Source organism: Ovis canadensis, chromosome 12 (assembly GCF_042477335.2).
Source record: "Ovis canadensis isolate MfBH-ARS-UI-01 breed Bighorn chromosome 12, ARS-UI_OviCan_v2, whole genome shotgun sequence".
In the NCBI taxonomy this organism is placed as follows: Eukaryota; Metazoa; Chordata; class Mammalia; order Artiodactyla; family Bovidae; genus Ovis; species Ovis canadensis.
The window spans coordinates 86610597-86623275 of record NC_091256.1 but is presented as its reverse complement, the minus strand read 5'-3'; positions in this window follow the sequence as shown (position 1 = coordinate 86623275).

Here is a 12679-nt window from a genome sequence, read left to right as displayed (position 1 = left end):
GTGGACTCTGGGAGTTGGTGATGGACAGGGAGGCTTGGCATGGTGCTGTTCATGGGGTCGCCAAGAGTTGGACATGACTGAGCAACTGAACTGAAAATAGGATAATACATTTTAAAACAATTTTCTTCTAGTGAATTCTAATTGTTTCGGCCACCTTACTGAATAAGCTGGTGTGATCGCTATAGCACACTGAAAAAGTAAGGCTCCTGCTAAGAGTTTCATGAGACAGACCCTGACCCTGGAATATGTTTTGAAGTGTTCTGTGGTCGAAATGACCTGGATGCACTAGCAGTCATGCTAAAATCAGGTCAGTAGTTTTTTTCTTTGCTGTAATGATAGCTGATCTATGATCAGATCATGAAAATGCAGCAGCTATTTGAGGACACCTGTGTGTTTAATTATCATCAATTTTTTTTTCCCCAGATGTAGCACTGATTACAGCAATTGTTCTTTCTGTATGTGAGTATCCCAAACTTTGATATGACTTAAATCAAGATATTACTGTGAAGTGCATTATCGTTTTTAGTGTTTTTTCAGTTTCTTTAATTTTAATAGTGTGAAATTAAGTAAAGCTGTTTATGAAAAATAACCTTTTATATAATATACTACTTTTTGTTGGTGATCGTATATTCTTTTATGTTCTGTATGTCCACCTACAAACAACCATAAATAGTACATGTTGTCTCAAGATGCATAGCCATATGAGTTTGCATCCCAAATATGCTTTGGGTAATTTTCTAAATTAGTCAAGGACTGCTCTGACTTACTGTGAACTGTTTAAGTGATTCCAGGGAACTGGATTCAAATAGTAAAGAAACAAGACAGAATAAAAATGTATATGTGGTTAAATAAAATATCATTTTCTGACCACGGGAATCTAACCAACATTTTTTCCTTATGTTAGATTTTGAACGTCAAGCAGTGATTTTTCAGTTAATGCCATTTGTTTCCTGGTTTCTTGTAGTTGGTGCTGTTGCCATAGTTACTGCCTGTCTGTACAGATTTTCCACACGGCGGACATAGAGGGTACACTAAAGCATTTTTCTTTAACTTATTGGTCTTTCTCACTCTTAACATAATTTTACGCAGTTTTGTTTAGACTCTGTTTTATATGCCAACTTAAAAAAAATAACTGCCTGCATGTGTATGCTGTTTGGGTTGCATTTCTTTACTAAAAATATTTTTAGCTGCTTTTAATGTCAATTCAGGAAAATAATCCATGCTGGTCACTTCAGCTGTTATGATGTAAGGAAACTTTCTGTGGGACTAGAGGTTTAAGTGCTGCAGCAAGTCATGGACTGTCATGGGACATTCCCACTCCTCCATATACCCTACTGCCCAGATTGGACGAGTATCCAAGATTAAATTTGAAACAGTTCACTGTGGATTTAAAAACTCTAGTCCCTGATATTCTTATGGTAAAAGTTTCATTTGCCTGTGTAACTTAGGTAGTTGTAAGAAGGTACATAGCTGTCAAATTAAAATACCTTATTTTATTTTTTTCTTTTAAAGTTGTAATTTATACAAGTTAAACTAGGGAATTAAAAGCAATACTATTTTATTCCCCTCTTATGTTCTTTTAATTTGCTGGGTTGTAGTAAAGCTGATGGCGTTAAACTAAGTTGCTGAGTGGGATAAGATTTACATGTCACCTCATTAATATTATCTCTCTGTTTATCTATATAAGTGAACAAAAAGGAAGGGAACTTAGATTTTTTTTAAGTACAAATGCATATATTCTAAGCAGAATAGGATTTTTTAATCAAGCTTAGATTATAATGAAGTAGTTTACAACTCAGTGAAAGACCTAGCATAAATCATGAAGCATAGACTAAGATTATGATTTATTGTTTTTAATGATTTCTTTCCTCCTTTAATGCTTTGGAAATAGTTTTTAAATAAAACTAATACTTTTAAGACTTTTGCAACTCATGGTTTATTTGTGATTTTAATATATAATTTTTATATTAATGGTTTTACTTGTTTTAATATTATAAAATTTTTATATTGATGACTGGGCTTGAACTAAGTATAAAAATATCTTCTTCACTCATACGGAGCTCAAATTTTTTCAGTGTTGCTTGGTTATCTTTTTAAAATACCCACAGTGCCTTGATTGGATCTTAAACCTTATATTTATAGAATACATGATGGGCATATTTGATTTCTCTGTCCGTGTTTATTTTTAAAAATACACAAGCACAGCAGTCTGCATGGAAAGTTCTATGGGTGACTTTTTTCCTTTTCTTGACTGTGCTATGCCCTCTTGTGGCCCAGGGGCTCTTCATTGCGCCGTGTGGGCTTTCTCTTGTTACTTGCAGGCTTCTCCTGTTGCAGAGCATGGGCTCTAGAGAATTCAGGCTCAGTGGCTGTGACCTACAGGATTAGTTGCCCTGAGTCCTGTGGGATCTCAGTTCTCTAATTGGAGATCGAACCTTCATCCCTTGCAGTGGAAGTTGGATCCTCAATCTCTGGGCCACTAGGGAAGTCCTAGGTGAAATATTTTTAAAGGTCCAAAAGACCTGTGTAGAAATAACCTCTAAAGAAACAAAATAAAATAGATTTCTGCTCCTCACTCTCCGTCTTTTTTTTAAAACATCACTGCACCAAAATGATTAAAAGTTCTCAAACAAGTATTAACCAAGCTCTCTCTAGCTGTAACTAGTCTTTTAAAGCAAACAATTATCTGAGCAACGTACCCCCAGAATAAAGTACCAGTAGCATTAGAGTTCTGAGACCCCATTTCTAATGAGTCCCCCAGTGAGGCTGCTGCTGGGCCTGGGTGATACTGAGAGAAACCAGGGTGTACACTGTGAATGATGTGCCCACTCTCTTTAGTTTTGAAAAATCACCAAGCTTATTGGGAAATGGCTCACCTGTTTAAGATAACTGGATTTTTGAAAGACTGCTCAGCTATGTGTGTGCTTTCCAAAAGAATGTGGGGGTAATAACCTAGCTTTAGTTTGCTTTCCTTTTAAAAAAGTGAATATTTTTATTTTGTTATTTGCACTGTTGAATGCCCACTTTCTCTCCAAAATTGCATTTGCTGTCCATTCGAATTACAATGAAAAATGGCCACAAGGTTCAAGCATTCTGCTGTAGCTTTCTGTTTCTTAGCTCTCATTTAAGGATAGAATAGGATCCCAGTTGGGCTCCGTCTACACCTTTTTCCCCTCCCGGGCTGCTTTCTTAACTAAATCTTCTAACACACTTTCCAGACTTGTGAATCACAATCTTTGCCATCTCTTTTGTCACTGCCTGAGTCCTATCTTGCAAGTCCTGACTGTGTGGTTCCAAAAACAAGATACCCTTTGTTTATATAATGTTTTCACTTATTTGTAGTGATTTTTCTTTCATAAATGAATGATTTAGCTTACTCCAATTAAATCACCACAGGATAAATAAGAGTTTGCTGAGTTCATTAGAATTATTCTGTAATTTAGGTATTTTATAAACTAGGACACATTCTTTTTCCATTAAGGAGATTTATTATTTGTTATAAATTATTTTATTGAAGTGTAGCTGGTTTACAGTGTTGTATTAATTTCTGCTGCCCAGAAAAGTGATTCAGTTATACATATAAATACATTCTTTTCATATTATTTTCTGTTATGGTTTATTACAGGATATTGAATACAGTTCCCTGTGCTATGCAGTAGGATCTTATTTATTCATCCTATATATAATAGTTTGCATCAACCTAGACAGCATATTCAAAAGCAGAGACATTACTTTGCCGACTAAGGTCTGTCTAGTCAGGGCTATGGTTTTTCCAGTAGTCATGTGGGGATGTGAGAGTTGGACTGTGAAGAAAACTGAGCGCCGAAGAATTGATGCTTTGGAAGTGTGGTGTTGGAGAAGACTCTTGAGAGTCCCTTGGACTGCAAGGAGATCCAACCAGTCCATTCTGAAGGAGATCAGCCCTGGGATTTCTTTGGAGGGAATGATGCTAAAGCTGAAGCTCCAGTACTTTGGCCACCTCATGAGAAGAGTTGACTCATTGGAAAAAACTCTGATGCTGGGAGGGATTGGGGGCAGGCGGAGAAGGGGACGACCAAGGATGAGATGGCTGGATGGCATCATGGACTCGATGGTCGTGAGTCTGGGTGAACTCTGGGATTTGGTGATGGACAGGGAGGCCTGGCGTGCTGCGATTCATGGGGTCGCAAAGAGTCAGACACAACTGAGCGACTGAACTGAACACCAGACTCACAAACTATCCCACCTCCGTCCCCTTGCCCTTGGCAACTACAAGTTTGTTTTCAGTGTCTTCCAATACACTGATTCTTTGCTTTTTTTCAGTCCCTTATTGTATGTTTCAGATCAGTCATTGTATTCTTCAGCTCTGTGACTTCTGTCTTTACTTTCTTGTATTTTCCATCTCCTCCTTGGTGTTCTCTCTAGGTTCATCCATCCTTCTCACCAGTGGTGAGCATTTTTATGACCATTACTTTAAATTCTTATTAGGTAAATAATTTACCACAATTTCATTAAGGTATTTCCTGAGGCTTTTTCTCATTCATTCATTTGAAGACATCCCTCGATTTCTTCACTTTTTTAGACTGTTTGTCTTTCAGTTCAGTCGCTCAGTCGTGTCCGACTCTTTGTGACCCCGTGGACTACAGCATGCGAGGCTTCCCTGTCCATCACCAACTCCCGGAGCTTTCTCAAACTCATCCCCATCGAGTCGGTGATGCCATCCAACCATCTCATCCTCTGTCCTCCCCTTCTCCTCCTGCCTTCAATCTTTGCCAGCATCAGGGTCTTTTCCAATGAGTCAGTTCTTCGCATCAGGTAGCTAAAGTATTGGAGTTTCAGCTTCAACATCAGTCCTTCCAATGAATATTTAGGACTGGTTGCCTTTAGGATGGACTGGTTGGATCTCCTACAGTCCAAAGGACTCTCAAGGATCTTCTCCAACACTACAGTTCAAAAGCATCAACTCTTTGGCACTCAGCTTTCTTTATAGCCCAACTCTCACATCCATACATGACTGCTGGAAAATCCATAGCTTTGACTAGATGGACCTTTGTTGGCAATGTAATGTCTCTGCTTTTTAATATGCTGTCTACGTTGGTCATGATTTTTCTTCCAAGGAGCAAGTGTCTTTTAATTTCATGGCTGCAGTCACCATCTGCAGTGATTTTTGGAGCCCAGAAAAATAAAGTCAGCCACTGTTTCCACTGTTTCCCCCACCTATTTGCCGTGAAGTGATGGGACCAGATACCGTGATCTTAGTTTTCTGAATGTTGAGTTTAAACCAACTTTTTCACTCTCCTCTTTCACTTTCATCAAGAAGCTCTTTAGTTCTTCTTTGCTTTCTGCCATAAGGGTGGTGTCATCTACATATCTGAGGTTATTGATATTTCTCCCAGCAATCTTGATTCCAGCTTGTGCTTCATCCAGTCCAGCATTTCTCATGATGTACTCTGCATAGAAGTTAAATAAGCAGAGTGACAACAAACAGCCTAAACATACTCCTTTCCCAATGTAGAGCCAGTCTATTGTTCCATGTCCAGTTCTAACTGTTGCTTCTTGACCTAGCATACAGATTTCTCAGGAGGCAGGTCAGGTGGTCTGGTATTCCCAGCTCTTGAAGAATTTTTCAGTTTGTTGTGATCCACATAGTCAAAGGCTTTGGCATAGTATAAAGCAGAAGTGAATGTTTTTCTGGAACTCTCTTGCTTTTTTGATGATCCAGCGGATGTTGGCATTTTAACTCCGGTTCCTCTGTCTTTTCTAAAACCAGCTTGAACATCTAGAAGTTCACAGTTCACATATTGCTGAAGCCTGGCTTGGAGAATGTTGAGCGTTACTTTACTAGCGTGTGAGATGAGTGCAATTGTGCGGTAGTTTGAGCATTCTTTGGCATTGCCGTTCTATGGGATTGCAATGAAACCTGGCATTTTTTAGTCCTGTGGCCACTGCTGAGTTTTCCAAAAATTCTTTCACAGAATCATTTTTTAGGATTTGAAATAGCTTAACTGGAATTCCATCACCTCCACTAGCTTTGTTTGTAGTGATACTACCTAAAGCCCACTTGACTCTGCATTCTAGGATGTCTGGCTCTAGGTGAGTGATCACATCATCTTGGCTATCTGGGTACAGTTCTTCTGTGTATTCTTGCCACCTCTTCTTAGTATCTTCTTCCTCTGTTAGATCCATACCATTTCTGTCCTTTATTGTGCCCATCTTTGCATGAAATGTTTCCTTGGTATCTTTAATTTTCTTGAAGAGATTGCTAGTATTTTCCATTCTGCTGTTTTTCTCTACTTCTTTGCATTGATCACTGAGGAAGGCTTTCTTCTCTCTCCTTGCTATTCTTTGGAACTCTGCATTCAAAAGGGGATATCTTTCCCTTTCTCCTTGCCTTTTATGTCTTTTCTTTTCTCAGCTATTTATAAGGCCTCTGCAGACAACCATTTTGCCTTTTTACATTTCTTTTTCCTGAGGATGGTCTTGATCACTGCCTCCTGTACAAAGTCATGAACCTCCATCCATAGTTCTTCAGGCACTCTGTCTGTTAGATTTGATCTCTTAAATCTATTTCTCACTTCCACTGTATAATCGTAAGGGATTTGATTTAGGTCATACCTGAGTGGTCTTCTGGTTTTCCCTACTTTCTTCAATTTAGGTCTGAATTTGTCAATAAGGAGTTTATGATCTGAGCCACAGTCAGCTCCCAGTCTTCTTTTTGCTGACTGTACAGAGCTTCTCCATCTTTGGCTGCGATGGATATAATCAATCTGATTTCAGTATTGGCCATCTGGTGATGCCCGTGTATAAAGTCTTCTCTTGTGTTGTTGGAAGAGGGTGTTTGCTATGATCAGTGCGTTCTCTTGGCAAAAACTCTGTTTTTTTTTCTTTGTCTTTATAGTAGATGAAACCACCACCTCTCTCAGTATTGAGGGAGTAGTTTCATGTAGGAAACAAACCATGTTCAACTCTTTCTCAGCTCCTCATTTTCTCTCAAATCTCTTTGCTTGGCCAAGCTACCCACTGTATTTTTAATAGCTCCCAACAGTTAAGAATGTGCCAAGACATGTCAGTGACCCAAAAGGCAGGATCTCAGCACCTAGATTCGGGCTGACTAGAAGACAGACTGCCAGGCAGCAGCTTTTAACAGTATGAAATACACACAGTCTTTTGGGACCACAGGCACAACCTCCACTGATCACCAGAGCCAGCCAATCTGGAGGTGCCCCTTGAGTAACCATCACAGACATTAGGGCTTCAGACAAATGTGTGAACTCTTTTCAGTCCACGGGGTCACAAAGACTCAGACACAACTGAGCGACTGAACAGCAACAAGATCCCGCCTTGTCAGATTCCCACCCCTTGAGCAGAACTCAGGATGACCAGTTTAAAAACCTTCACAGGAAAACCTGAGCCTGTTGCCTCTTGCTGTGGCCAGGGGATGGTGCTTAAAAATTCTCTCTCCATGGATTACAGGCCTGTGACACCCACTAGGACAAGTCCCACTGGCCTCCAGAGCCAAGTGTTGCAGAAGTGTTCCCTGGCAGCAGTCTGGAAAATCAGGGCACCAGATAGAGATATGAGATCCTTTCTGGGTGATACCAAATATTAAAGAAACAAACGTTAAAGAATAGGAACACAAGCTTCCCCCAGAGAAATGAGCCATGGATGAAGAGATGTTCCCAAGAAAGAAGCCACAAAAAGCAGGAGCGCTGGACACATGCAGAAGCTCCCCTCCCGGAGACAGCAGTGATCTGGAGCACAGTGGCAGGATGAGGGTGCATACAGCAGCTTGTGTTCTCAGGGTGCCTGAGGCTCCAAACGTCTGTTTAATTAGATGCCTCCCCCTTAGCCCTCGGCTATAATGTAAGCAGGTGACCCTTTTCACTTTCAGTCTGGACACTACTGGCTGACTATAAGTTGGGCTGTAGAGTGGGCAACTCTGAGTGGGAGCCCTTTAAGAGTGGCCTGTCATATCGCTGCCATCTTGCGGGTCTTGGGAAATGATCCCATTGGTTTTCAAAATCAGAAAATTGGAGGCTCCTCTCTCAAGTGTATGTCCGCAAAGTGGGAATCCCTGATGTGGGGTCTGAAATCCTTGCTCTTCAGGGAGAAACTCGAGGTTCAAAGGTCCTCCTGATTGTGGAACACCATACTGAGGTAGGGTTCACAGTGAGATGGTTTCCTGGGGTGTCCTGCCCACTTCGATGTCCCCAAGTGAATCTAGACAATGTGTCACTCAGCCAGGTCTTCACATGATTTAAGAGGAAATTGTTCATACGCAGCTATAGACTCCAGTGTGTCCGTGGGAGGATGTGAGCACAAGACTTTCTATGCTTCCATTCTGAAATAGACCCTATTTTTAATTCACTTGTAAACCCTTGCATATGGTTAAGATAGAGACTCAAGTGTGTTCTGATGCCATGAGCACACACCAGTTGGGCTGTGAATGGAGGCAGCTAGGACTTGAGTCAAAATTTGCTCTACACAGGTGCCGCCAATGGTAAAGAACCCGCCTGCCAACGCTGAGATATGAGACAGGAAGGTTTGATCCTGGGTCGGGAAGATCCCTTGAAGGAGGGGATGGCAACCCACTCCAGTATTCTTGCCTGGAGAATCCCATGCACAGTGGAACCTGGTGGGCTACGGTCCATAGGGTCGCAGAGTCAGACACGACTGCAGTGACTCAGCACACGTGCGTGCTCTATACAATATATTCTCAAAGTGTACAGCTTTTTTCTTTCATGGAGATGTTGTTCCTGGTGGCTTCTCTTGCCTTCTTATGCTGAAATGACTGATTTAGCTGTGGAATGGGAAGAAAACAGGCTGAGATATACAGACCAAGCAGAGGCTCACAGTACTGGAGGAGAAGCTTGGAGTAAAGATGAAGAGGGGTGCAAGGCTGACATACAGTAAGCTAGGTGAGGGGCCTGTTCAATGGCACTTGGGCAAACGTGTCCCCTGTTGAGGCCAGAAAGGAGAGCTTTCTAGAAAGTGTAAGAGCGGAACAACCCACCAGCACTCAGCTCTGTTCTGCATAGCCAGTCCTGGAAAGCAAAGGAAAATTCTGCTTGTCGTCTTCAGAATGTTTTAGTAGAAAGCAACACAGACAAGGTGTTGGAGAACTGTTCATACTCACAGCTCTGCCCCATGGCCTTAGTTTGCTTATCAGTAAAACATGGGTATTCTCAAAGCAGATCTTTGAGATCCACATTCTGTAAGTCAGATCTTTAAGCTCCCTAGTAAGCATGGGGTTTCCCTGATAGCTCAGTTGGTAAAGAATCTGCCTGCAATGCAGGAGACCCCGGTTCGATTCCTGAGTCAGGAAGATCCCCTGGAGAAGGGAAAGGCTACCCACTCCAGTATTTTCGGGCTTCCCTTGTGGCTCAGCTGGTAAAGAATCTGCCCACAATGCGGGAGGCCTGGGTTCGATCCCTGGGTTGGGAAGATCCCCTGGAGAAGGGAAAGGCTACCCACTCCAGTATGCTGGCCTGGAGAATTCCATGGGCTGTTTAGTCCATGGGGTCGCAAAGAGTCGGACATGACTGAGCAACTTTCACTTTGACTTTCAGCTCAGGATACAGCAGAAACTATTCTGCATAGTCGACAGGCACTTTGCTACTGTTTCCTCACTATGCCAGCCACCTCCAGAAATCCTGTCTGGTCAGCACATCCCAAGACACAAGGCTGAATTTAGTCCTGGGCAGGACGTATTTCACAGCTGTGGGCTCTGGGGTTCTGCTTCTCTGCACTGTTCCTCCCAGTGAGAGTGGAACCAGGCAGCCCCCAGAGGTACAGGTGCCCATATCCTCATCCGGTTTGAGGATCAGCCTGTCTCTCCTCCGTGTGGATATCTCACTCCTGTGTTATTTTTCCCTAGTGAAAGCATGTGCTGACTTCCTGGATCCACTCCTTCATGGATACGTGCTCTTTCCACTTCATTTCCAACTTGGCATAAAAGTATCCTTCTTTGGCAATGAGGGAATCCTAGAATGGAGGCCAGACCCTGTGATGAATAGTGACTTTCTTGGGTTCTGGGGTTAATCCACAAAGGGATGCTGACCTATGGAAGAGAAGTACCCAGACTGCCTGACTACTCAGCAGTTTTGAAAGAAAGAGGGCACCACTATTAAGGACATAAAGAAAATGCCACATTTAATTCAATGTTGAATACAACCATAAATATAGACACTGAGTTTGAATTCATGGTTAGAACTTGAAGTAAATCGGGAAATAGTAGTTTGAAGGCTGCTGCTGCTGCTAAGTTGCTTCAGTCGTGTCCGACTCTGTGTGACCCCATAGACGGCAGCCCACCAGGCTCCTCTGTCCCTGGGATTCTCCAGGCAAGAACACTGGAGTGGGTTGCCATTTCCTTCTCCAATGCAGGAAAGTGAAAAGTGAAAGTGAAGTCGCTCAGTCGTGTCCAACTCTTCGCAACCCCATGGGCTGCAGCCTACCAGGCTCCTCTGCCCACAGGGTTTCCAGGCAAGAGTACTGGAGTGGGTTGCCATGTCCTTCTTCAATGCATGAAAGTGAAAAGTGAAAGTCAAGTCGCTCAGCTGTGTCCGACTTGTAGCGACCCCATGGACTGCAACCTACCAGGCTCCTCTGCCCATGAGGTTTTCCAGGCAAGAGTACTGGAGTGGGTCTTTATTTAACTGAATTACTGGCAAAACACTTCTTTGCTGTAAGAATTTTTAAAAGATCTGGTGTGTCTCATACATCATATGCTCGTGTTACTAATATGGTGAGTCATTTGTTTGCTGCTGGTGTTGAATTTTGTAGGGAATATGTGGGGAGAAAGAAAACATAACTGTACATCAGACTTTAATTATGCACTTTTTTTAGTTTCACTGCGAAGGAGTAATCTCTCTTAAATGTTTGTGTCCTTTTATCCCCTCACACATTTGAACTATTTATCCAGCCTCTCGTTTAGTCCATAGTATTTATCAAGGATACCTTCCCTGGTGGCTCAGCTGGTAAAGAATCCGCCTGCAACACAGGACACTTGGGTTCAACCCCTGGGTTAGGAAGATCCCCTGGAGGAGGGCATGGCAACCCACTCCAGCATTCTTACCTGGAGAATCCCCATGGACAGAGGAGCCTGGCCGGCTGCAGTCCATGGGGTCACAAAGTCAGACAGGACTAAGCGATTAAGCACATTGATCAAGGAAGGCTTTCCATGTGCCAGAACTATCCATGTTGGGAAAGTGCTAAATAGGAGAGTCTTATCCCTTCTTTCATGGAGCTCATTTCTATTTGGGGAGGCAGAAAATAAACAAGAAAACAGATCAGTAAACAAGCTTAAAAATGAATATATAAAATGGTATGTTATGAGAAAATATGATATGTTATAGGGAAAAGAAAACAAGAGTTTATCATAAATTAGTATGGTATAAGGAGTTGAGTCCCTTGGACTGCAAGGAGATCAAATCAGTCAATCATATAGAAAATCAGCCCTGGAAGGACGGATGCTGAAGCTGAAGCTCCAATACTTTGTCCATCTATATAAGAGGTGGCCAATAAGAGCCAACTAAGTAGAAAAGGCCATGATGCTGGGAAAGATCGAAGGCAAAGGAGAAGAGAACAGCAGAGGATGAGATGGTTGGATGGCATCACCCACTTGGTGGACATGAGTTTGAGCAAACTCCAGAATATAGTGAGGGACAGGGAAGCCTGGAGTGCTGCAGTCCATGAGGTTGCAAGGAGTCAGATACAACTTAGCAACTCAACAACAACAACAACAAGGAGGTGAGACAAATTGAAATGAAATAAGGTGCCCTCAATCTCCAAACCATACACTACAATAAAATATACCAAAAAATCAATCATTAAAAATAGGTAAAAGTGTGGAAGGAATGATGCTAAAGCTGAAACTCCAGTACTCTGGCCACCTCATGCGAAGAGTTGACTCATTGGAAAAGACTCTGATGCTGGGAGGGATTGGGGGCAGGAGGAGAAGGGGACAACCGAGGATGAGATGGCTGGATGGCATCACTGACTCAATGGACGCGAGTCTGAGTGAACTCCGGGAGTTGGTGATGGACAGGGAGGCCTGGCGTGCTGCAATTCATGGGGTCGCAAAGAGTCGGACACGACTGAGCGACTTAATTGAACTGAACTGAACTGAACTGAAAAGTGTTTTATAAATCAATACATTACTGAGTTATCCTACACTATTTACTAGAGCAAGGCAAGATTTAAAAATAATTTTTTTCTTGATAATTGAGAAATGTTCATTTCATTTTGGTATTTGTTAAAATAGCTTGCTAGAAATCTATTTGGACATCTTACAGGATTATGGTGGAACTTTACAAGAACATTCAATGTGTGTAAAACTCATATATACAACAAACTCAACCTTCTAGAGACATAAAGCTGAATATAAATCAGTAATATAAATATATAAATATATAATTAATATAAATATATAATTATACAAAGGGGTGTGTAGCCAAGACGATAGAGCAGGAAGAGCCTGAGCTCATCTCCTGCCACAGGAGAACAAACTTTACAGCTATATCTAGAACAGCTGTGAATAAGAGACTGGAAAGCTAGTAGAAAATATCTTCTACAACTAAAGTTCTAACGGAGTCAAAATAAGATAGGAGGGGCAGAAACATGGGTAGAGTGGGGTCAGTATACGGGTGTAGTAGAAACCCATACACGCCCGGGGGCAACCCACATACAAGAGGATAATTGC